We start from the raw sequence: 26,927 nt of genomic DNA on the forward strand, positions 1-26,927 counted from the left end.
GGACCTAACCACTGTTTCAACATTTGTTTTTCCAGTCACATAAAATAAGATACATATAAAATAAAATTACAGATAAGTCCCTGCAGTAATTGAACTGTTTTTTTTTTTTTTGCATAATGCTAATTTTTTTGTTTTAATTTAACTAATCTTTAATTATGTACATCCGCAATTTGCGCACCTCTGTATCCACTATTTCTTCAAATAACTGTGAAAACGTATCTGAAAATCAGTACAGCATGTTGCACCGTGTTTGTATTTGGTATGAACACATCTTATGTATTCTAGACAAATTAATATTGTGAACAGTAAGAAGTTTCTTGAAAGAATATTGACTAGTGTTTGCTTAATGGAAGTCGACAAAATGTTACAGAGCACAGATGATCTCCAAAATATGTTTTATGAAGTCAGTTTTCACGATGACGTGATTTAGATTAGATTTGAGTATGATTACTTCATGAATGACGGTCCCATTGCTGACCAAATAAATGAAAATATCAAAACATGAAGAATTACAACTTACAAATGAGATATCTTCTAGCAAAGGTTATTGCTTCTTTTTTAGCAGGACGTCGACCTTCTCATTCCATTTAATACAGACCGCATGCCCTTTGATCCATATCGTTTGCTCTTAACGCTGCTTGCTCGCCGCTTTCATCCAGAGATGCTGTGATCAAACTTAGTGATAACATCTTTCTTATTTCCTCCTCTGACGTACTTATGTCCGTATTATTTACAACAAAAAAAAAAATGTATACATATTACTTCATTACTGAAGGTTACTCTTTATTTAACTCTTAAGAGCTGTTTAAAAAAGGTTAGATTGAGTATAAATCATATCGTTGTGTGTGTTATTAGTACTGGAGATCAAAAGAGAAGACCTGGTGTTACAATTCTTAAAATCTATAGCCAGAAATAGAAATAAGTCTCTATTTCTTATTTGGTGTGATATGGTAAAGAAGTCTTTGTATTACCACTTCCTGGTCGCTGAAGAAAGTACATCTTCGAAAGCGATCAAGGATTTTAAACAACTTTCTCCTATTTGTGGACAGAAATTTAATAACTCCATAAATATTCAGTTTTGATTGATTCATTTTTTTGACACTTTATTTAGATCTTAATATTCTAGAACAATTAGCATAGTAGCTTTATTAATACGCTTCAACTAAGCTTGAATGATAAAAAAAATATAGTGTGGTTATTCAGATGTTTTAATACCTGAAATAAGCGAGTTGTGAAAAAAAAAGCATGACAAAATTCATAAACCAAGACTTGAATTGAAATTTTACCATTTAAAAATTTATGTTGAGCGGTGAATTATTTTGAGAATAGAATAGAAAACCAGTTTTAGGGCTAATACAAGCTTTTTTTGAGCCCCTTTATTTACTGAGTTTTATGAAAATCATTGACTTTAGCATTGAATGTACATAGCTTTACTAAGCATTCTCTCTTCAATCTACCATCCAGTTTTTGTAAACTAACTACCTACTCATAAATAAGCCTATCTTTTTTAGCTTAAAACATTTTAACATCGTAATTGATTGTTTGAAAGTTAGATTTATCCGCAAACTGTCTTCTTTATTATGATATTTTTTTGTTGAAATTATTTCCAACTATCGCGTCAATCTCGTACCTTGTTATCACGTTGTGTACCACCTTTTTGTGCTTTCTATGGAATAAACTAGACTCTACTACTTAGGCAAATCAATTTTAACAGAAAATGTTCGGTGCGCGTAGGAAACAATTAGTGAATGATTTAACAGATCATCTGTCGGTTGAATGGGTTTCACCAGATTGGGTTTGTTTAATTGTTCGAAATTATTTCTATAATCGTTTACTAATTCGATAAACTTTATTAATTGGATGATGTACTCGCACCAGAGGGAGAGAGAGAGGGATATCTAAAGAAATAAAATTAGAAACTTACCTGCAGAGAGTTACAAACCAACCTGTTTAACCAAACGACCTTAACATACTTATTGTAATCCTTTCATATGGTTTATTGGTGTTTCATCAATGCAACCAAACTTTATGAAAGTAAATTAAGCTTGTACTTCACTTTATTTCTGGTGTTATTAATATAATACAATAGTAATTTGAGAAATATCATTATCTTTTAGATACATCAACATTTGATGGAAATGTTTTCTTGAGAGTTGAGCGTAACAAAGGTCGATTGATTGTATCTTTACTGGGATTTATTTTCAAGTCTTGATTTGTCACACTAAGATGTTTGTCGGAGAATTTAATCTGTTCTTTAGTTTTTTTTAACTTTTGTTGAACTCTCTTTTGGCAAGGTCGATTTATATTTGCACGGTCCCTTTCAAGTATTAGAATGAAAGAAATTCTAATCACTGGTCCTCCTTTCTCATCTCCTGTGACCATCATTAGTCGATCTTATGAATTTATGAGGGCCAATAACAGATTTAACGAATATTATTGGCATTGACTTTTGTACCCATTCAATTAAGAACGTAATTACTGAAACTTCCCTAGGTTCGTTCTAAACTAGGCTTTTTTCCTAAGCCTTTTGTACTTCCGAGGGCATTTATGAGTATCTAAATATTCGAGATGTACACGATAGAGAGGTATTTACTTACTCGGGCAGTCCCTCAAATCTGTTACTTCAATTGCAGTGATGTTCATCTAAGAATATGGAGCTTAATAGCGGGGCTTCTCCTTGGCTAGTTTACTTTCTTCTTCGCACTTTGAAACTTGTAGTATTCGTGGTCAGATGCATTTCGCAGTAATGCATTTCGTTTAGTTTATCGAGAATCGGACTGCCCATATCGGAGATAGTTTAAACATGGTAACTAAAACTAAAAACATGGTTTTTAAAAGCTACTAGTTACATAAATATCCGCAGTACAGCCATAGCTAAAGAGTTATCTACCATTTGTGCAGAAAACTTCACTTTATGGGAGTTCTGGTGTAAACTAGAAGCCGCCTTGCTAAGTATAAAACCATGGATTGTTCAATGTTACTAACTAAATAATGTTAGTGAGAATTAACCTTTTCCAATGTATCCTGATTTGCAAATCGCTTGATCTAAGGAATTTTTTTGAATGACCAAGAGTGTTTACACCAGATTTTTCTAAAAGGTTTATTAATATTTTAATCGAAGTAAAATTTGGCCTAATTTAAATTACCTTACAAAAAGAGGAAGTTAACTGAAGGGGCGAAAAAATCATTTCACCTACGAAAGAATCTAATTTGGAAACGATTCCTAATATGGTTACATTTACAGGAAAAAAACCTTATCCATCCCATAATTCCTTGCGGATAATTGTTTCAACAGCTAATATGTAAAGATAAAGATCATAATAGAAGAATGATTTTCTGGTACAAAGAGGACGTCTCGCTAGATAGGTTATGAGATTTGGTTTATTTATACCACCTTTTTTAAAACGCGATACAGCCCTAGATGTCCAAGTAGCTGAACATTCCATCAAACTGCACAAAAAGTATTGTTTTTAAGAAGGTGTAAGCTCTTCTCGCATGGGTAAACTGCAAGAATGTTTCTTCGTTGTTTTGGACGATTTAACTTATATTGTTTTTTTCTATTATTATTTCTAGTTGTAGCAGCAATTATCTTATTGATATTATCTAGGTTTTTTGTTTTGTTTTGCAAAAATTAATAACCTACATATTATATGTTAATCCTAATGATTAAAAAAAACACTGAATGGTTTTCAAACAATGTTCGGGGATGAAGAAAGAAATTACCATAATATTCTTGGCATCCTTTCAAAGACTACTATTTTATTAATAAAATATTTGTTGATAAGACATTTAATTTATTAAATTCTACTTTTATAACTTAAAAGAAAAATAGTTTACTAAATTTTATTACTTTTAATATTTTTAATATAGGATGTGTTATCTTATAGGTCGATTGTTACGTTATGCGCTGACATTATTCCCCTCAACTTCGTATTAATATTATAAGAGAGCTGTGTTAGTTTAATACCACTTAAATTCTCACGTATACATATTGCTAATCTTGAGTTCCCAGACGGATATTCTTCAACGTTGCTGGATTTTGGAGAAATTCCAATGTATGGATCCACTCACTTTGTGCAGAGACGTGTCACACTGAAAAAGTGAAACCACAATTAAACTCTATTTAAATCAATGTCTGCGTCAAAAGAGAGTTTCAGAGACCAAAAATATTCTCTTGTTTACCCTCTACTTCTCTTCTTCATGGACAGTCGCCTAATCTGTTTTGTCTCTCGATTTAAAGCGATGAAGACGACTGGAAAGCAATGAAAATGAAATACCAATAATAATTAAAGAAGTTTAGAGAGGAAAACTAAACAAAGGATTTGAAAGAAATTGAATTCAGAGAAGGAACAAATTTTAAGTTAGTATAAAATTGTGGAATTGATTATTACAGTTAGCTCCACATTTTGAGGCATGAAATTTATTGACTAGGATGGCTTATTTATAAAGATAAATTGAAGAAAAGTGACTGGGTTGTAAGTCAGGGAAGCTTAAAACGTGCACGAAGCTTTTACTAGTAAATAATTGCATTGGCATAAACAAAATAACATGTTCTGTGAATAAAGAACAGCGATATTGTAAGGAACTTAATACTTCAAAGAGAGTTAGAAGAGGCACCAAAAACACTACTTAGATTCTCATATTGTGGTCCAGCTTAGGACTGGAGCCAGTAGCTGACATTAGCCAGAACTTATGCACAAAAGTAGCTAGATTTAGCAAAACTCTGATATTCAGGCAAGAGCAGCAATAGTTTTAGATGTTTGTCAGTGAACAAAAGATTCTCTGAACACAAACTCATCTTAATTCCCAACTTTATTGAAGAATAGTAAGCAGGCTTTAGAGAAATTGTTTCTTTGCTTATTCTCATTACAGGTGAGATCGAACAAAAATAAAGTGAGACGAATATGAGAATAGAATAAGAAAATAAATAAAAATAAAGCAAAAAGAACTGGTGCCAACAGAAATGTTTGTTGCACTGGTGGTGTCCCAATATCTGTTTGAAGGACTACATCTGTAACTCCCCTCTCCATTTACAAGTTTTGACCTTTATTTAGAAAAATATTAAACATTTATCCAGTTAAAAAGTAAATTTGCGAATTTTATATTTTGATTGCTCTTATTATAAGAAACAGAATTTTTTTCCCCCAAATTTTATAGGGTGTTGAATAAAATATATATCAGATAGAAGCTGTATTTTGTTTATATTGCGGGTCCATCGAAAGAAAATCACGTCGAATGTGATTTTTAAAAAAAAAGAGATTTAGTGGATTAGGTAGTTTATCTTAAATGGCGACAAGGCAGGTCTCTTCTAATGGAGAAGAGATATCTTCTTTTTTAAAGTTTCACTCTGAGCTGGACATTTGAAAAGACAATCTTCTGCAAGGCGTGTATTGTATAAGTATTTCTTAAGAAGCGAAATGAATCTTCCAAGAATAACTAAAATCTACTCAATCTCAAAAGAGTCACCAATATTTGCAACTGTTTAGTTATCTAGTGACCTTATTAATACATCAAATATGTCAAAGGCTGTCCTAAGGTTTTCGTGTCACTGACTTAATTCTAAAACCCATCGCGGTTTATTGAAATAGAAATAATGAGATTGATTGAGCGCTTGATTAGATTCCGCAATACTGGATAATTTTATAATAATGAAAAAATACTAAGAAAAGCGAAGCATTAAACGACATACTCGTAATGTAGATGTATTTGTGTAAAATGAAACTCCAAGATAATACTTTAAAAATAAATCTTACTGATAAAAAAATAATATTGTTAAAAAATATATATATTGAATTAGAAATAGAAGCTAGTAAAGGAAATAGAATCAATGAATACTGAAGAAATTTAGGAATCACCATAGTTAAAAAAGTGACAGAAGAAGAGAGAACGTAAAACATTTGAGAATAATAGTATTGAATCAGCTGATATCTGTATTTCCGGTGTAACACAATCAAGATCTCTACAGTTTCCACTGTTTAGAAAAGAAATAATCTTGGATCGGTAGCAATCGGTGGCCCAACCGAAAACTAAATTCAACCAAAGTCACTAAGAAGCATTTTCATGTTTTATCAATGTACCTCTCATTTTAGGCAACCATCTGAAATCAGAGAACTTATAATTGTGGGTTATAATTGTCTAGATATGAATTAAAATGCAAGATATCCGTGACTGAGCTTCTTGAAATCGTGCAGATTGCTGTCTACCCTCACAGAAAGAGGAAACGACCAAATCCATGTCAGATAACTCCCTAAGAAGGTACATCCTCAGATGGATAAGTTGAAGTTATGGGACAAAGATCTCCCTGACTAAACGCCGCGGTGTTTTGATTTACATTTTCTTAACATCACTGTCTGACGCTTTATTAGTGGAAGTCAAGTTAATGTATCCAAACTTGAAGATCCAGTCTGTAAAGATGGATTCAATTATAAAACTGATCAAAATGAAAGAATCAAGCAAAATAGTAGGACGTATCTCATAAGATTTTATAAGGTTTTCTCCATTCAAGGATCTGTTTTCTCTCCAATGTAAAAATGCTGTAAAATTATGGTTTCCTCTTGATGCTTGAAAATTCCCAGTACATTCAAGGATAAGTTTTGATTCCATCGAAGGAGTATAGAAATTTGAGTAGATGAGAAATTTGATCCAGAATTTTATTGATTTCTGGAATGCACATGTAATCTTTTGATTTGCATTTTCTTTATGAACTAAAGAGGTGGAAAATACGTTAAAATAGAGGAAAGTAGTTTATTTTGCTCTAAGAGAGAATTTCCTTCTAGATTTTTCTTCACCACTCCTAGTCATTAAGTAAAAATCCCAAGAATCTCAAATAGGCTATTTCGCCACGGTGTTGCTAACTGTTCGTAAGGTTAAAATCATTCAACCGGATATGTCTCTCTTCTTTTTATTCTCTGATTTATCTTTTCGTAATTTTCTAAAAAGTGCTGAAATAATTGTCTTTAATCTCATTGCATTTGCGACACCTTCAAAAAATAACTTTCATATTGTAATGCTTGAATTAATGTTGCAATTTTATTGTTTCGGTAGGATTTTAGATCTAAGAAATATGATGGGTATTTTCTGTCCCACTGTAGGTTTGAGATTATTAATTTTTAATTTTAAGTTAGAATAGAAATTTTTAAATCCATGGAATCTAAAACATTTATTTCCAGTCTAAACACAATTAGGTAAATTTAAAAAGGTCGCAGAATCTTCTTCTTACATGGCTTCAGACAGAATAAAAATTCATCTACATTTTTTTGTATGATATATTCATCTGACAAACAAAGCGAATAGCACTAAATTTCTAAGGAAAGATGGCTTCATTAAATTTACTTATTTCTGTTATAGCGTTTTAATTTTCACAGAACATTTAAAATAAAGATCGAAACTTAAAGCTACTAAACCGCAGGTAAGTTGTGTGATGGTATAAACTTTTCTTTAAGTAATTGAATAGGAATAGAATATTGTTCACCAGCATTGGGTGCAAAAACTTTCAAAATTCAATGGAATTTTTTATTTTTTGAACTTTTCGCTTTATATTATTATATTCATACTTCTTTATTTCAAAAACAAGGCTAATAATAAAGAGCCTTGTCACATTCGTAAGAAATTAACTTTTCCCAACTTAATATTAATTCGCTTGATTCCTATTGCTAGCGTAGATGTAGAAGTAATTAGATAATACCAATGTAAAGTTCTGTCTATTGTGCAGGTAGTGCTGTTAGTCCATCTACCACCCAGATGTCGTGGATATAAAGCACAGAACGTATTTCTTGCCCAGACCATGTTTTCTTTCAAATACGCCTAGCGAAAGCGCTCTCTTTCTGGCGAGATCTGAAATCTTTAACAACCCTTCCGATTTGGATCTTAGACGCTGAGCTGAAAGTACTCCAGTCTTCAAGTTCAGTTTAATGGTACGGGGAACAAGACTGGTTTTATGTCCGTTCAGACAAATCATCTATATGGTAGAGGCGAGACGTTTGTTTATTTTTAGCCTGCTTTTGTAAACGTTCTGGGGCCTGGGCGGACCATATTCTTCTAGGTACAGTACAATTTAAGCCATTGTGGTGGCTTTGAAACGATTTTATTTTTTAATAGTACTGTGTGAACCCATCAATTTGACGTTAGTGATTCTTTCATCCAGGTAGCGAAGGTTTGGCTGAGGAAAGCATTGTACCTACATGGCCTGTCGCGTTGCGATAAAGAATTGCTTAAAATATAAATATAATAATCTAAAATCTACTACGCTATTATATTAGCAAATTGTTTTCAATTTTTGACTAAGTTTCATAAACATCTTTTACAAATATTGTTCATAGTTTTTGGTGACTGATTCATTATTCCAGAAGGAAGAGAAAATAATGCCTATTTCTGTCATTGATTTTTATTATTGCCAAGTTTTCGACCTAGGTACTAGATCATCTTCAGGGCTTACATTATTGACAAATATAATCTTTTGTTAGATTTTTAGGTTGTTGTCTTCAGCTCTGTCGTCTTATCAGAAGACACACCAATTAAGTTAAATCCCCCTTGTATAATATTCAGATTTTAAACTATAACCTTCGACATAGTAAGAGCCTGTGGTAATAATTTCTACTTCATGCAATTTTTCATAACAGAGATATTTTGTACACAATCATAATAAGATCTCAGCCACATCCCCTGAGAACAAAAAATATTTTACTCATTTTTGGACGACAGCGTTTTTTTTTTTTTTATCGAAATAGTGATAGTTAATATTAAGGTCAATGCTAGATTGTACATGTTGGGTCGATCTATTTTGAAAAAGTTGAAGTAAAACCATTGGAAAATGAAGAAATTGCCTCCTAATTTCACTGGACTGTTGCTATTTCTGTATTTTATGGTTAATAATTTAGACCAATGCTAGACTGTACGTGGGTGGTCGTCGCTCTATTTTGAAGAACAGAAGTATAAACGATTAGAAAATGTGGAATTTTTCTTATAATTTCACTAGAAAGCTGCTGTTTCTTGTTTGATTGTTAATACTGAGTGAGGCCATTGCTAGATTATAGTTTTTGGGTCAATCTATTTTGAAAACAGGAAGTAAAAATTATTGGAAAATGTGGAACTTTTCTTATAATTTCACTACAATACTGCGGTTCCTGCATTTGACAGTTAATAATATAGCCAATGCTAGATTGTTTCATCGAAAAAGTGAAAGAATGTGATGATTGAGTTTATGTCGGTAAGCCCAAGAAATTACAAACATCAGAATTCCATATAGTCCCACATTCCCGATAAGTGAACGTTGCAACTGGATTTCAGTTGTTAGATCTGCAGGGTTTGATAGTGCCTGAAGAAGTAGATCTCCCATTTTTTCCTAAACACAAATGTAGAGTAATTACTTTGAAACCAGTAATATTTTTTGCCATACAGTTTTTATCATTGATGCATTGTTCAGTTTAGTGTTGCTGCTGACTCGGCTGATAGTAAACATTAAACAATGTTGTGAACAACGTGAGATGGAAGTAGTTGTTGATAAGAGAATGTGATAAGTATGAAGTTTGGAATGAAGTGCGCGCTTCGGTTTATCAAATATTTCCTTTAGATTTGTTTTTATTTATAAGATCCCAAGATTTTTTTTGTTCTGTTTTAGTTATTTTAATTTTACACGAAAATTAGAGTTTATAACATCAAATAACTAATCTAAAAACAGACATTAATTGCAATCTTAAATTTATAATTCAGTTTAGTTGAAAACTGATATGCTATTTGTTTTTTGCATAGATTTGTACCATTCTCCTTGGCTTCGTTACTTTAGCGATTGACCAAAATTGGATTAATGATCGACTTTTGTTAATCTATCCTAATAGGATTACATTTGTATTATTCCAAAAAAATGTTCAGCTTTGACGTTCTTTTTTCTTTCTTTTTTTTAGTAGAGTGAGAAGTTAATATTTTTTTCACCAATCCAGTCAGAGCTTTCAACAACCAAATTACAAGGTAATTAGATTTCAGTGGCGGAAGCGCAGACATTTGAATAACAAAACAACTGTGACTCGAACTGGGAATTATCTACAGTAGCGCATAATACCACTCATGCCTCCTGATCATACAAAAAAGGTATCCTGCATCAACCTTAAACGCCTGTTTTAATAGCAAATGAATAAAATCCATCCAACTACTGAACACAGCCTCTGGATTGCGCTAGAAAATTCATTCTATAATATATAATTACTATTCTTGCACAATTTTAATAAATATTTTTAAGCGAAGTTAGGCAACTATCTGCTGGCTGGCTGTTGAGACGTATGTTTCTGTTGCGAGAAAGTCATAACTTAGGGTCTCATTTACCATTGCCAGCCTGGCAAATTGACTTGTGTTTAGGTTTGACTCTACAATACCGAGTACACTTGTTAACTGATCAACTCTTTAGGTAGCCATTTTGTAAATGTATAATTCTTTTCAAATGATTTTAATACAATTAAGTATCTGACTTCTATAATGGGTACCAGGATGTCCTCGATTACATGTAAACTACATGTTTCAGAAATAACGATATAAAAATACCAAACTATTTTTTTTCTCTGTCTCTCTTAAGTATTTATTAGCGCCAAGTTCGCATTATCTCATCTTGAATAAATAGCAATTTCCCAACTTTAATAACTTTGAAATAAATTTGTCCAGTAATATTCATTCTTAGCTAAAAATGTACTTAATCCATTACCAACATGAATGGTAGTTACTGTTTTTTGTAACTGCATGGTTCAATTCAGTTTTCACAAAGAAGTCGCTTTGGCGGAGCCTTCTTTGGCACAGTAATTGCGAAAAATGTATAGTTTTGGAGTTATAATTGCTCCAGATCTTTCAACCAGGTGTACTTTGTATGCGGGGTCAGAAACACTTGGTTTTTTGGTAAACTCACGGCTCTTCATCCAAGGAAGGTTTAAAATGCTCGTATCGATTAATCGTTGAGATCTTTAAGATTTGATTATCAGTATAAGTGCTTCTGCGGGAAGGCTTCTATCAGTAAGATAAGGTTTGATCCATTTTTAAGGCGTCAGTTTTAAGTGCTCACACAGATCTTGAAGAAAAACTTGGTCTCAAAAGTTTATTAAAGAAGAAAACGCATTAACGTGGATATTTTTAAAATGCATTTGATCATAGCTTAAATCTGTTTAAATAAAATTGATAAAAATGTTTAGTGTTGTAGGTTTTGCCTAAGGTGTAGTTTATATTTTTATTTGAATGTATCGTGTTTAGTTCGTCATCTATATTTAGATAAAGTACGTAAGATACGTGTATTGTTAGAGATATATGGCATACGTCATGTTGTCCAAACTACAATCTGTAATTATCTGATCGCCCCATAAAAATTCATCCTTTTCTTTTGAAGTTCGCTTTTTACCTTAAGTGATCTGCCTTTATTTATCGAACTCTATATCATATTATCTCTCTTCAATTTGTTTTTATACGTAATTTATTTTAAATTAGCTTCCATTTTTAGATTTTCTTAGGTTTTGTCGTTCAGAAAAAGGTTCTTAATTAAGGGAATCATAAAGTAAAAATAAGAATGCATTAAAAATGTTTTTTGAAAAATTGAAAAACTATTTCTATATTTACTGGAGCTTTATAGAATCTCGAATACCTTAATCTTTTCAGGCATTTTCATAGCTAATTTACAATTTTGAGTTATATAAGTGTAGATCTCTAAGTGGCTTCATAGCCGAATAGTTTTAAGAAAGCTCAGTTTCCAAACAGTGCTAAAATGTTAATGGTTAATTGTTTCTTTGAGAAATAACCTAAGCTGGAGGAGATTTAAAGTGGCACTAAGAAGAATTACAAGATCTTGAAAGCAAGCCTTTAAATTTTCTTACATTTAGCGGTTTCTTACAGCTGATTTTCCTACGGAGTACAGTTGTCTTTAACGAGAAAAAATAATATGGTGGCCGGCAGTGCAATAAAAACAGTTCCGGGCTACACTCAGCTGTAGATATAGAATACGATGCACCTTTTAAAAAACAATGATCATTTCTTTTAATCTGATTGGCTTTGACATTAGATTTAATTTTGTTTATGTAACTAATGTTAGTAAAACGTCTCTCAGAAATTGCTACAGTTTCAACAGTTAGTCAGGATGAACTGTACACTTTTATGAGTCATTACTTTTTGAAGATGAAATTCCCAATCTGAAAGAATAGGTAAGATTTCACTTCTTATGTAAAAATAAAAAGAGAATCATATAAATAATTGAATCAGTTACAGAAAATATCAATTATAGCAAAGAATTGTTATACAAGTGCTAGCTTTTAAACTTTATTTATTAGATGCAAACCAAAAAAAACTAAGGTGATCTCCTGATATCTCCCAAAATTATCCATAAGACAAGAAATTTCATTAAACGAGTGACTATAGTTATACTTTAATGATACTTAAGTTCGGACGTTAAGGAAAAGGATAACCCGCGGTCAGTGATATGCATCGCATAAGAATGGCTGGAAACATTTCAGAAGGTGAGAGTGAACCGTCATTCTTGGTGACAGTTGAATGTATGCAGTTCATTCGGTAATTTTGCATTGTTGAATGACAATTTACTATGTTATGTCGTGATGTTATAATATTTTTCTTTGTTTATTCTTGCCTTTTCAACAATTAGGACTCAATATATAAGATAAAATGTTCGTTTACTGGTTTCTGGTAAATTTGGTTTTACAATACATTGCTTTCTCTAGTTCTTAAGTCTTTCCATTTTCTCTTCTCACATAAGTAAAAGCTACAGGCGCCACGGTAGCCGAGCGGTTAGAGGTGAGACCTGTAAAGCTAATATGCATTGTGGTACTGGGTTCGATTCCCCCGGTCTTAGGCCTTGGATTTTATTTAATGGAAAATAAAAGGAATCTTACAGTAAAGTATGTTTGCTAGACGCCTCCGTCCACGACTCCTAATTGGTAGTTGGACGCAAAGCCTGCCTGAAAAAATAGGCGATTACTTTAAGTAAAAGATACTTAATTTTTATTGAATAAATTGATTGATTTAATTTCATAAGCTTGATTACGGCTCTATGCTAAAAAATCATATGTCTAAAGAAAGATGCTTTCTTGGTAGTTTTTTTGGTAAATGACCCAAAAGTTTTTCTCTAAAGACTATTGATCCCGGAAAAAGTGTTGCCAATAGAAAACCTGGATGATCGATAGATGGTCTTAATTCACCACGACCATAAGTTCTATTGAAGCACCCTTAATATTTTGAAATCTATTAGCTTTTTCGTCTAGTATTTGACGGTTAACTCTTATACAACTATTTCTTCATAGTTTAATCCTCGTAGAGTATCTAATGTATACGCTGTTTAGGTTAAGAGTTTGATAATGAGAGTATTAGACTGTGGAATCGCCAGTTCCAAACATTAGTAAATATCAACATCCTCTGTCATGCCCTAAGTGTAAAATTTGAATGCTAGTAATGTCAGTAAAAGTGTTTTTAGAGTGGCTCGTTAGGATCTTTGAAGAACTGGCCTGCCCTTGGCTACTTTGGGCTCTCAAGCGGAGTACGAATAAACTCAACAAAAATCCAATTTTTTTTTATTTTTTTTTCCATTTGTGCATCTTATATAATCCTTCTTTTTATACTTTGTAACTGGTCTGGTTCTTTTCAAAGTAGTTGCAATTTGGTTGACATCTCAAGGCAATCAAAACATTATTTGTAAACTTTTGTTTTAGATTTATTTATTTATTATGGATTCTTTATCATAACATTTACGTTTTAACTGGCTATATTGCATATTCCTATAAAATTGAAATTTCTCCTTGATATTAACTAAAAATTATCATTTTTAAAAATAGCGCTTTACGAAATTTAATCTTATGAAGGCAGTTGTTGACATTTGAAATCGTTGTCCTCGATACAACAGTTGTGTTCACTATATATATATAAAAAATTATGTACGTGTAAGGCGAAGTTGCAGTTCGGAACAGGTCATTAAAGAGGGTCATTCGGACAAGGTGACGTCACACACGCACAATACGTCAACTTTTATTATTACTATTATTTTTTTTTTAATAATTAGTTATTACATAGATATGTCTTGAAAAATAAAACTGGTTTTATCAGTTTGTTATGATTAGCTTTTATGATCCAAATTTGAAATTTATTTAAAGTAAAATAAAGACCTACTTTTTCGGGGCTAAACTTCTAATTATGAAAATGTTCTCGGCAGGATCGGAGGTTCCTACTTTACTTACTGGTTATATTTCTTTGACATATAAAATTCACAATTATACGTGACCGCATTGTAATAAGCCTATTATCATAAATAGTAGCCTGGTGAGTTCTTAAATTGGGGCCCTTCTAGACTCAAATGTGTGAAAATGCGTGCATTGGTTAGAGATAAAATTAACCATATTCCTAAAAACTGTATCAGATTTACATTAATATCCTAATACGAGTATAATATGAACAAATAGATAACACATCAAAATTACTATCCAGGAATAATTTAAGATTTATTTGATTTTTATTTTTTGTAAAAAGTTGCCGCTTTTTTTTATTTTAATATTCACTGCAAATTTTTGACAAAAATTTGAAAAAACAAGATGATCAAGGTATCAAGGAAATTTTGAAAAAGCGCGCGTAACGACGCCACTTCTGACATTGATGGATAGAAATACTCTTTTCTACCGCAGGCTTTTCAAGTTAGGCTCAACATATTTTGAGAAAGGAATGATATGAGGCTATAAGATAGGCTATCTAGCCTACCGTCTGGAGTGTGCTCTTGCTTTAAATTCAGACTTAAGGCGGAAGATGCAGAAGCATAAATCCTAGCTCCAGAAAGCACAAATATAATTAAAACTTTCGGATTACCAAAATACCATATTATTCCATAAGTACGACTGTGATCTGTGAACAGAATTTATTTTTCTAATTTGCTTTTAAATTATTTCCTTCCACAAAATTCACAGCTTAGTTGAAGAGGCCCTGTTTATCAGCTTAATCAGAATAGCAAGTTTTTCAGATTTACTCGGTTTTCATGGAAAAAAACCTGTAAGAGATTTTTCCGAACGAGATTGCTTTGGGGGGTTTGCAAGTGGTGATAAGTTGATTTTCAATTCTATAGAGGTTGATCACCACATTATTGTTTTGGCTCAAGTCACTAAAAGCCGCTGCGCACAGTTGCACTCTTAGAGGTTGATGAATTTAAATAAATGCTTGTTTAATAAAGTCCTGTTGGCCTCTTTTCAGGTGCATGATGAATAAATTAAAATTAAATTAATAGAGGTGATGTGTATGATTATAAACATTAATTACATTAAATTATACATTTAAATAATGTCGATCTAGCATTAAAAATTATGTCTTAAAATCTGATTTCTAAAATGGGATTCCAATACATAGATAAACTTAAATATTTACAATTAATTACAAAGATGAAGCACCAATGTAAATTTACATTTTGATCTTCATTACAGTTTAGGGAACGCTTAGGATAGGACAAGGATAAAGTATGCGTGGGAAAAGGATAGAGAAACCTGCAGCTAGAAGAGAAAGTTATAAAAGCAAAGGTTATTTCTTTTGTTTCTGTAGAGAATGGAAGGATTCTTTTTCGCTGCAGGGTGGGTTAGAATGGAATTATAGAGTGGAAAGGAGTTTCAGCAGACGATTTTACGGGCATTATGGAAGCAGCCTTAAGAAATAAGTCGATTCAAGTAATTACATCGAGGAGAATCAATCGCAAGTCTGAGAAACTTGTACTGTGTTGTCCTGGAGTCTCCTGATGTCACTGCTACAGATCAGGCTCCAGCCACAGCAGCCGTAGGGTAACATCGGCCTGATGACCACTTTTGTAGAGAAGGAGTTTGTTCTGTACAGCCATCTTCGAGTCTCGTGAGAGTAAAGGAAGTAGTAGTCTTGTTTGTATTTACCAGAATTCAATGCGCCCTGAACGTGTGTAGAGAAGGTGCGTTAATTGTCCTAAGATAAGTCGATATACTAGTACATGATAAGAATATTGTTGTGTCTAATTTGTCTTTGGAGAAAGAGTCTGGGATTGCAGTTTATCTCTAATTCCTTAATCTTGAAGTTTTAGAAATGCTTTCAGTGGTCATTGATGTTACATAGATGCCGAAGTAGTTAATATTTCTGAACCAGTCCTCTAAATAGATGGAAGCGTAACAAACATTGAAGTTGCTCAAGAAAGTGTCGAAAAAACCCATTTTCCCGGAGGAAATTTAAAAATGTGAACTAATTTTCACTTTGGTTGTAAAACAGTGGACTAAATTTAAAGAAAATCCTTGAGACTCATTTTGAGAAAATTGTGAAAAACTGAAAATTACGTACCTTAAGTAATTAAAGCCGTACATCCGGTCATAGACGCGTTCGGCTGGAAATCCACTGAGTAAGAACTTGATATAGAGTCAGAGTCTTCTGTTTCACATACTTGTGAGAGATTGTGCTAGTTTTTCGTGTCTTGAGGACCATCTATTATAACATGTTTTTCCGTTCAAATTTAAAGCGGGAAACTTTGTGGCTATAGCACACTTCCTCTTAGCAGGCGGAGAGTAAAATCCGATCTCTATCCGGAAATTGTACAAGGAAACTCGTATTTTTGAAGTATTTGCCCACTGTTTAAGAAATTTTATTTTCGCAACTTGAGTTATAATCGAGTATTATTTGTTCATTCATATGCGTCTTCTACATTTGACGTCATCACAAAACGTAAACTCTAAATTGGCTGTGTTGCCAAACATATAACGATCTAATAAAGGATGTGCTGTTGTAAATGCACATGATGCTGACCTGAAAGTTGATTACAGGGCTGTTTAACATATGGTCAACTGATTTCAAAGAGCTGAGCTCGGGTCCATTTATAGATTTCTTTCATGAATCAAAGTCCAAGTTTAATGTCTGAATGGTGAATAAACCAAAAATTATATTTAGATGTTTCATTTGCGTCGCTGTTCGGGCGTTTATTATTTTTTATTTTCAATGAACCAATGGAAACCATTGTTACCTGTTATTCTCTCTTGTTATTGTTAGAATCATCTACAGATTTTCCTTGAGTACCACCAGATATTCTGTTTTTTTTTATTTACATTAACGCTCTCACAATAGATTCAAGGGCTACCCAGTTGGATTCTGTTAACCATTTGGTTACTGCTATTCTTGGGAGTTTCGCGTGCCCAATGAAACAAACCTAGTCTGGATTGCATCAATTCACTCCGTTCAAATTGTAACTTATGCAACACCAATACTCTGTAAATGAATACTCCGACACTAAAAACAAATCCTGATTAAGTGAACCTCCAACAGTGTCTTTTCAAATCGTCCAAAACTGTACAGTCATTTTCTCTTCAAATCTTTTGGTCTCTTCAAAATAAAAGCTAAATATGGGAATTTGATTGAAGAGTTTTGTTGTGACCATTTTCGGGTATTATATTCATAAATCTTGCTTTTTAAATTTTAATCGTAAAAATAGGAAGAGAAATGAGACGGCAAATATTATGAATAATAGAAAATTATGCTAAGATTAGGTACTTCATTAGATTAGATTAAATGTGAACTAAATATTAATGATGAGAATAAATGAAATATATCGAATAGGTATGCGAATAGAATCGAGTTGTTCGATAACTTTGAGCAGTCTTGCCGCTAGAATCTGCTCTTTTAAAAATCTTTCATCGTCAGCCTTCGTGTTAGCTGTCCCTCCATCACAGTTCTAGAGGCGTCGGTCCTACACCCCTAATCCTGGCTTATGAGGGAAGCCGTTACAATTTAAATTTAACAATTTAAATTGGATTTTGTGATTAGAATCAACAGATGAGTAGTGAGCCAAGACTAACTTTTTAAAGGAATTAAGTTACCATTTTTTGGAGAGATTCTCAGTGCGATTAAAGGAGCTGATTAAAAAAATTTGATTATTGCATATTTAATTCAACCGTTCTCTGCTTTAATTAATTAAAAAAAGATTTTAATAGATGTCTTTTATTAATTTTCAAACTTTATTGTTGTGTACACGTCATTGTAATTTAATTTAATAATAGGCTATTCTTCTTTCTTTCTTCATTTTTCGATAGTTAACAGAATGGTTGGAATTAGGACAATAAAGGTGTGCCGTAATAATAATTTTCATAATTCTATTCGTTTTATTTATGTATAATGTGTAATTAACCTTGAATTTATAAAGAATTCTATTTTGTCATTAAAATTTTAATGACCATATTTTTTTTTAATGCACTTTGTTGTGTAGTGGAATACAATTTCGTACAGAGTTTGTTTACATGTATGTACACCAAGTGCTTATATTGTAATTAAATGTCATCAGTCGCAAAATATTTTTCTAAATTAGATCTCGCACGAATCTGTTCTTCGTCCTCCTTCCATTCATTCATATCCTGGGTCCTGTCTCAGCCATTTTTTAAACGAAAACTATTTACTTAGTTATAGTAGTTGTCAAAATTATTTATAATTACAGCGTAATGCTATTCAATATTTTAAAAAATAAATCTTGTGTGAAACACTTAATCAATTCTTTCTTAACCCTTAGCAGAAAGACTTTATGTATTATACTTATACTATACAATAACAACTAAAGCGCTGGTTCTACCCTTGACTGTGGAAAAGATTATAATAGACACCCGCTCATTGTATAAATCCTACTGCATAATAATTTAATACTTGAATATTTTTATTTAGTAGAATTTACTGAAATTGCTACCGACTTTTTTCAACTTCAGAATTTTAGCAACTCAATCAATCCTATATTATAGTTGTATTAGTTTTGAAACCGTACATTATACTGGAATGGTGATTAAGGAGAAAGCTTTTTCTTCAAGAGAATCATTTTTCTATGCGTTACTGATCTATGCACGCACAATTATTATAAATATTCCTTATATTTCTACATGGGACTCTTATTGTGCATAAATTGTGTGCATTTATTAATCAATATATCTCGGGAAATAAGTTGCAAATCTGGAGAATTTTCCTAGAAGTTTGGGGTTTCTACGCAGTGGTTGGATGTATGAAATTCCATGCTGGAGCAACATGGTGCTGATTTCACTACCATCAAATATATTAAGAGATTATTGCTGGAATCGAATTTGGAATTTCGATTTAGAAGTGAGAAGAGAGATACGATTAATAATCCTTAATATTATTAGCAGTTACATAGTTTGGATGTCAGAATTCTGTCCCGATCACTTCTGAACATATTGTGGAAGACCACTCTATCAGTATTTCAAAATTTTTGCCGAAAAATTAGTCCTTTTTTTTTATGTACTGTCTCGGTTTCATTAAACGTTGATATATTTACAAATTCTGTTAAGTTTTTCGATTGACTTTTGTATTATATTACGAGTATGTAAAAAGCTTCGATGAGGTATAAATAGGTTGTCTTCTGCGAACAACGATTAGGAAATATCATCCTGGCTGTCGCTTTAAACTGGATCTTGCTAGTCAACAAACTGATCGTAGTGGTGAAGGCGTGTCTGCTGCACGCTATGCAACAGTTCCTGGTCGAGGCCTTGTAGTTAGATAGGAATTATGTCCAGTAATAATGCAGCTGTTGCTGTCACTTTTAGCCACTGCTGAATGGGATAATGTAATTGAAAGTTAAGTGTACCTGAAAGAAAGAGGCATTTGGTCTATTAATACTAAATTATTTGCAAGATATTATTAAAAATGTTCATTTTAGCTTCTGCTCAATGAACCTTCATGAAGAAATGAGGGCTAAATAACAAATACTCCTCAAAATTTCACATAAATTCAAGAAATTTATATTTTTTTTTTAAAGAACAAACGAAATTTACGGGGTTTATTTCATAGAACTTTTGGAATCCATTAAATTTAGTTGTATTACTAATTTGTGCAAGATATCATTATTTAGTGCAAAACATCAGTGGAATAACACTGACTGCAGTGAATTTTGTTAAAAGTTTTTGTAAAAAAAACGTAATTATTTATGTCTAAAATGAATTTAGATCTTTATAAAAGGAAATTTTATTTCACAATTACAATTTATATAATTCTTATTAATACCAGAAGATAGAATGTTTTCTATTTCAATGAAAATTAATCCTTTTTTTCGCTAATCAGCCTCAAATGTTTTTGAAAGATTTACACTTGTCATTAATTTTGAAACGGTAATGCACGTGCGTTTGATTAATGTTATTCTGATTATGTCATCACCAATTTCTGTCTGCATGAAATTTTATTATTTCTGTTCTTAGAAGAAGATATTATTGATTATTGTTAAATGAATTTTATTAAATTAATAATTGCGGAATGTTTTGGCTATAAAACAAAACCGCTGAGGCTGTGGATTTGGTTAGTGGTTTTAAGTTCGAACTTGTATGTGGGATATTCTAGTTCGAGTCAAGCTTGAAACTACTTTTTACTAAATTTAAGCTTCCGTCGTTCGTCCTTAACCTAATTTGGTAGTTGGACGAAAAGCCTCGCCTGAAAGAAATAGGCGATTACTTTACTTTTTTATTCCATATTTTTTACTTACCTATAAAAGAGCATGAAAAAACCCTGGTATTAAATTTAATAAACTTCCTTTATAGTACATCCTTCCCTTAAAGTAACCTCATTGGTCATCTTAAAGTAACTCTCTCAGTTCTACTTCCTCTTCTTGATAAAGTCTTCTTCTGGTTTCTTGAAATAGGATGGGCTCAGTTCCTGCGACTAAAACTTTTGTCTTTTTCCATCCAGTAAGATTATGTAGTTTCTTAGTTTGCCTGTAAACGGTAACAAGTCACCTATAGTCTGAAATCTAGACCAGATCGCCTGGATTTGAAGCGAAATTTTCCCTCGTATAATGTCAGGAATCTCGTGTGTTTATTGGCTTACATTCTGTTTCATTGCATGCAGTTTCTGTCCGATATGTTATGAACTATTCATGTGGAATGCAAAAATTTATTCTTCTTCTTTTATCTAGTAAATCAACCTTTCATTTTCTGTTGATAATTATAAAAGTACCGTCAAAACAGGCATGAAATTTCTCAACCTACGATTCATAAATAGATTAACCGTTTTTATACTATTTGTCGTGAATTGTGCATCTGTCTGATAAAAGTGATAATGTTACCATTTCACTGGATGTCTAAACCTTCTTTATTTGCACCAAATTTTCTTTACACTCCTGATTACTTCTGAAGATAGCGTTTCTGATTAGGTTTCTCCGTAAACCAACTTTTTTTAACTGAGCATGTTGCAATAAACCTGTGTGTTACTTTCAGGCAAAATTATTATAATAATTTCAACCTTCTTGATAGCGAATTTTGAATTAGGTCCTTCTTTAGAGGAATTAGGCTTCCACTTACAAGACTTCTGAACGTACAAATTTCTTCTTCACTAATCTAATGATTCAGTCCCTTAAGATGAACAAAGATGGCTTTAAATGACAAATAGAAGAAGAAAAAAAAACATGACGCAAATATTATGTTTAATTAATCGGAAATCAGATCAGATATGCGGATCAGATATTGACAAATAGTACGTGATGATTATTCCCAGCTTAAAATCAAAACAAATTTATATTTGTGCATAAAAATTTTATAAAGAGGAATATTCAAAATTCAGAATAGAAAACACTGGAATAAAGAGGGCAAAAACTCAAACTGACGAAGTAATAAGAATCTTTTTGCAATTTAAAAAAAAAAAAAATTTTGTCCTTTAAAACAACTTAAAAAACTGACATGGCACTATGTTGACTAAGATTTAATTAAAACCGTTTTTATACACGCTATCGACAGTCCATCCAATTGATGGCATTATTGATGGCACAGGTGTGTGTGACACTATTCTTGGCACGCACTTTTGCCCACCGTATGTGTTTATTTTTCGTTTTTTCATGTTCCTGCTATAAATTAATCCACATCTCACATCACTCTTGCTAAACATGTCTCATTTTTATTGGACTCTGACCGCTTTTTTTTGACATCCTGCCAAAAGGCAATTTCTTCTTAATTACTTATATCCACGTCATCACGTAAAAGAGATATCTTGCGTGAAGAGTATTTTTAACATTTAAAATAAATTCCGCCGGAAGTGATTTGTCATTCATTTCCCACCTAGTTTTATAATTATTTTGTTTAATATTTCAAATATAATTTCCACAAATCATTCTAATTTTACCTTTATTTTTTATTAATTACTTAGAAACTTTGCGCTTTCATTCGTTCGTTTCAATTGAAACATAAATTTAAGGTATTCTTTACAAGAGAAACCTTACTTTATCTCATCTTTTGTAGTGAGTAACTAAGTACTTGGCCAGTCGTTTAATTTCTTTGAAATTGTGTTCTTAATGAAAATGATACATTGTATATATTTTGAGAACACCACATCTTTTGAAAAACAGTACAATCTAGGAGACCTCAAATTCAGTATTTTATAAATCATCTGAATTGCTGCGAGAAGACTTTAAGTAAGATAAGTTCAATGATATTAAGATTGTTAGGTACAGGATACATATAATTATGGGTTATAATTAACATATGTCATAGGGTATATTGTGTCCTACGCCATATGATCCCCCCGTTATCTGTGAAATCTAAAACTTGCAATCTTACAAAACATTGTCAAAATTAATCAACAGTCAGTACAATCTCACAGATTGCTTGTCCTTAAATGGCTAACTTAACGATTTTCTTCTAAATTCACCAAACTATGTAGTTGTCGATCTATAAATTTTAGTTCTTCTTTTATAACTTCTAAATTCATTTTAGGATAGTTCTGGGATAAACCCAATAGGTTATTTCTTATAAATAATCTCAGTAATTTTATAATATTCCTATAATTATTTTATTTAATATGAATTAAATATGATTACCAAAATTACGATTTGTTGAGAATCTAAATCGATTGTTTACGATAATGTAGTTACTAACAGTATTTCTCTATAACGCTCGTCTTACACTGAATCTAAGAAGCAGAGTCCTTCTCCTAATTGTTCTTTCTTATCCATCATTTCTTTCAAAGTGCATTTTATAGGGAGTCATAATTTATATTTGTAGGCAATCTATATTCCAAGACAGTGTAAGCATATTTTATTTTATGTTATTAATGATTGTTCTTTTAGTGTTCTTTGATTAAGTCAAAATAGAGTGTTGGTTATTTGTAGTTGCGAACTACAATCATTATTTATAAGAATTATTGACTCCAAAGTAACTGCTAACAAAGCAAATATGTTCGGAATATATGCCTGTAATTAATTGTAGAAAAGTAAATAAATAGTGGTTGTGTCCATACCTAATTTAAATATATGTACGTATACTGCGTTCTCTTTCAGAAAATATATTGTATTTTCCCTTAAGCAATAAGAAATGCGTATATATTTTCCAGAACTCTAATGTGTGAATACTTTCACTTAAAAAAAAAAAAAAATGGCTAACTTGACGCTGATAAAACTGCTGTAACATGATTGGAAATAGTTCTTATGAAACGGAAATGTAAAAACCTAACAGAGTTACATTCATTTTGCATAGCTTTCAGAGATTTTGTCATTACGAGCTCCGTATATTTCCGAATTCGAGTTTTAGTTCTGACATTTCCGAGTATTTTGGTAGAGGGTACGAGAGTAAATGTGTCAGAAATGGATCAGGAGTCTCCACTGTAAAATGTTGAACAGCAGTTTACTTCCCTCAAGAAGGCTGGGCTGAAGATGTTGAATATTAGTGAACGCTGACATAAGCTAAACTCTTAATGTTCATCTGCTTAGGTATTGCTTGATGGCGTTCATCTGCTTAGGTATTGCTTAATGGAGATTGATCCTTCAATAGAATGCTGTCATTGTGGTCCAATATGATCCAAACAAATTAAAAACTTCTAAAAAAAACTGACATTTCCGTACTTTATAGTTTCTATATTGTGTAGAGACGCTTTACTTTACTATTAAATCAATTTTTTTTTTTAAATACACGTTTAAAGAAAATAATTTGATCGAAGAAGAATAGATTTAGATTTCTTAGTCTTTTGACATTTTTTTCGAAATGCCTTCCCACTTTCCTTTAAACATGAGTTAATAATTGTTCGGTTCTAACACATAATATTCTGTCTTGAAAAACTATTTCTTAAAACTGAAGAAAATTAGCAAAAAAAAGAATCTTATCTTCTCACTAAGAGTAAACCAATTTGTTTTTTTTTTTGACAACTGATGTCAGAGAATTGAATAGACTTGGATTCTGGTACTAGAATGGTTATTACATTACAAAAACTACACAAACTCTAAAAAAAGAAAGAATAGTTTTAAGGTTGATATGATTTTTTTGATAAAACATTAGTTTGGTATTATAGGGTAAATCCTCTGTTTAGATTCTGCGTTTCACTCAGTTATTTACGAACCCAAGTAATGCGGCCGTACGATTGGTGATTTTTTTTGGTTTGTCTGGCAAAAAACTTATATAACCTAAATTGACCAAATGCTTGATGAAGCATTTAATGAGATGTTTTCATAGAAAGCTGTCCGTAAAAAAATATTACATATGTATTAATTTTAATTAAATCCAAATAAGTGGATTGATTTCGAAAAAATTCTTTTGATTCGAAGTTTTTAATGGTTTGATATTAGAAAACTAACAAAAAATTTGGGCGAATTAAAAAGTTATTTTATTTATTCTCTGTTTAAGAAGCGCTAATATAATTTACTGTTCATTAGAACTCGGAGCTTGTTTCAGGCATTCTCCGAAGTTGTAGAGAACACTGTCCATCACCGGAGAGTGCGCTGAAATGGAAAAAAAAATCCTAAGGGCCGCCATCAGAATTTGAACTTAGGATTTCCTCGCGGAAATTCAGAGCACTGCTAATAAATTTCTTGTTTTCTAATTTGAGATTTAACCAGGAACATCTCTTTAAACGACTCCTGTGTTAAAAGCTCGGTTCTGTCTGTATGTGCCCAGGGTAACTTAAACAAAAAAATATCATGTAAAGTTAATATTTCGCTTATTAGCTAAAAGACGAGCATATTCCCAAAATTTGAAGGGAATGATGTCTGATAATTCTATCTTACTGAGTAGATTTTCCAATATTTCGAATTTTGTTCTCAAAAACCGACTTGTTTACCTAAACTGCTTACAGTGATCACAAACATATTATTCTTCTTCTTTTTTAAACATTATTTCCCGAAAATTCGATTAAAGATAGAGTGGATGGGTACATTTCGTCTAAAGCCCCATTTTCTTGGTAATAATCATTGCCTCTTGTATTAGTGGGAATCCTCAAGAGTGTTCACCAAATTTTTTGTAATTAATTAACTAAAGGCTGTGTATTAATTACTGTCGAGATATTGAGTAAATCTGAAGCAAAACAACTAGTTTAAAAGAAGAAAAACAGTGGAAAGAACATTTATAGACTTGGCCATAACAGTAGAAAAAACAGCTGATATCCCAGTTGGTGGTTATACGTTAGAAAGGCGTAGACAAAGTTTTATTTAGCTGTTGACGTTCACCTTGGACATTGAAACCTTGTGTTCTTATGGTTTTGTTTGAATCTCCATCATTATTAATCCTTTTTGCTTAAAAAAAAAGTAATATATTAACCTTTATTTAGTGCTACTTAAAAATATTGAATATTTTTACAATATTTATTTTTAAATTTTTCAATAAAGGTCAGAAAACATGTACATGTTGTCAATGTCACTATGGTATCTTTACTCTACTCATCATTGATGTAAAGATGTTTTTCATTTACGATTTTACATTGAACTTGACACTCAATTTATACCTGATTATAATTAGAATATAAATTTATTTTGAAAAATTTGAATTGAATTTCTTTTAGTGGGCGAAAAAACTTACTAGTCTTTGAACTGAGAGATGCCAAGAAATATCACTAAGGAAGAGACATGGGACAACAAGAGGATCAATTCCATCCTTGCAAGGATGGCCACTTCGAGAAGTAGATTAGCGCATCCTTAAGATTGCAATGACCAAATCATCATTAACATATTGTTACTACTAAAATGTTATTAGAGTCACAGAGCTAGTAAATATCATTGATGATTTCCTTATAGCAGGCTTATTTTTTGTAATTCTTGCTGGTTTCAAATTTTTATCGTTATCAGAGGTGGATTCCGGTCATTTTTAAAAACAGAATGTGTGTATGTATTTGAATTGTGCTTCATTTTGATTCCTGTGCAATTATTCTCTCTGGAAAAACATTATTTTGTCTAGAAAAGAATAATTTAAGAAGAGCTCCAAAAGTTTGCTTGATTTTTTTACAAAAAAATTATAATAATTGTGGATTTATAGGAATGTTTCCCAAATTGTATTTGTAAAGTAAGCTGCATCCCAAATGCCTTGACCGGCATGTTACAGGATTTTACATAGTTCACTTAGTTATTATTTTAGTTCAGAATCTTCTTCTTCAATTGGCTAACATTCCATCACATTTGAGAAGGTGGATTGACATTGAAATACCTGCATGTTCGTGTTGTTCCGCTTGATTGGTACTAAACGCGTAATGATTGTCTCTGGATGTTCTTCTTGGTATCTTGTCTAGAAATTTCAGGTCTTTCACCAATTCAAACTAAACTCCAATAATATATCGAAAATTGTTAAAAATGTCATAATATTCTTTTCTTTTTTTTTTGTTTAAATCATATTTATAAATTTTAAATTCTGCAATGTTTAAAGTTTTCTGTTTTTCTAAGACTTTTGTTTCCTTATGTGCCACAGGTTTAATGCGCTGTGATGTCCTGAAAACAAATTAAGTTGGTTGTCCACCAAATCAAGATTGTCCAGAGCGTATTGCAGAAACTCCTTGTATTTGCTCTACTTTGGAAAAGATGTAAGTGCATTTTTCTGTAGATAAATCGTTGCGACAAATTTTATAGAATTATAAAAAACTAAGTTCTCTTGATTTCATATAAATTCCAATTTTGTTTTTATTTGAATGTTTCGATCTAAACTAGCAAACTCTAACTGATGTTATACTGTTTTCCTAAAATCTTGTCAAGGGATCGCTTTTATCATGTAACT

The 26,927-nt window shown here is 31.8% G+C and overlaps 1 protein-coding gene across 4 annotated transcripts in view; it reads left to right on the forward strand.

Moving 5' to 3' along the window:
* LOC141449021 (uncharacterized) overlaps window positions 1-26,927 on the forward strand; it is a 72,655-nt gene that overhangs the window by 12,445 nt on the left and 33,283 nt on the right. For 3 of the 4 annotated variants that reach the window (XM_074118018.1, XM_074118019.1, XM_074118017.1), the window contains exon 2: window positions 26,625-26,736. The exons of the other annotated variant lie outside the window; for it this stretch is intronic. The gene's annotated coding sequence lies outside the window, so the exon portion shown is untranslated. The remainder of the gene's footprint in view (window positions 1-26,624; window positions 26,737-26,927) is intronic. 4 annotated transcript variants of the gene reach the window in all.

This window comes from Rhodnius prolixus, unplaced genomic scaffold, assembly GCF_049639745.1.
Source record: "Rhodnius prolixus isolate KJV_2025 unplaced genomic scaffold, Rpr scaffold_2, whole genome shotgun sequence".
Lineage (NCBI taxonomy): Eukaryota > Metazoa > Arthropoda > Insecta > Hemiptera > Reduviidae > Rhodnius > Rhodnius prolixus.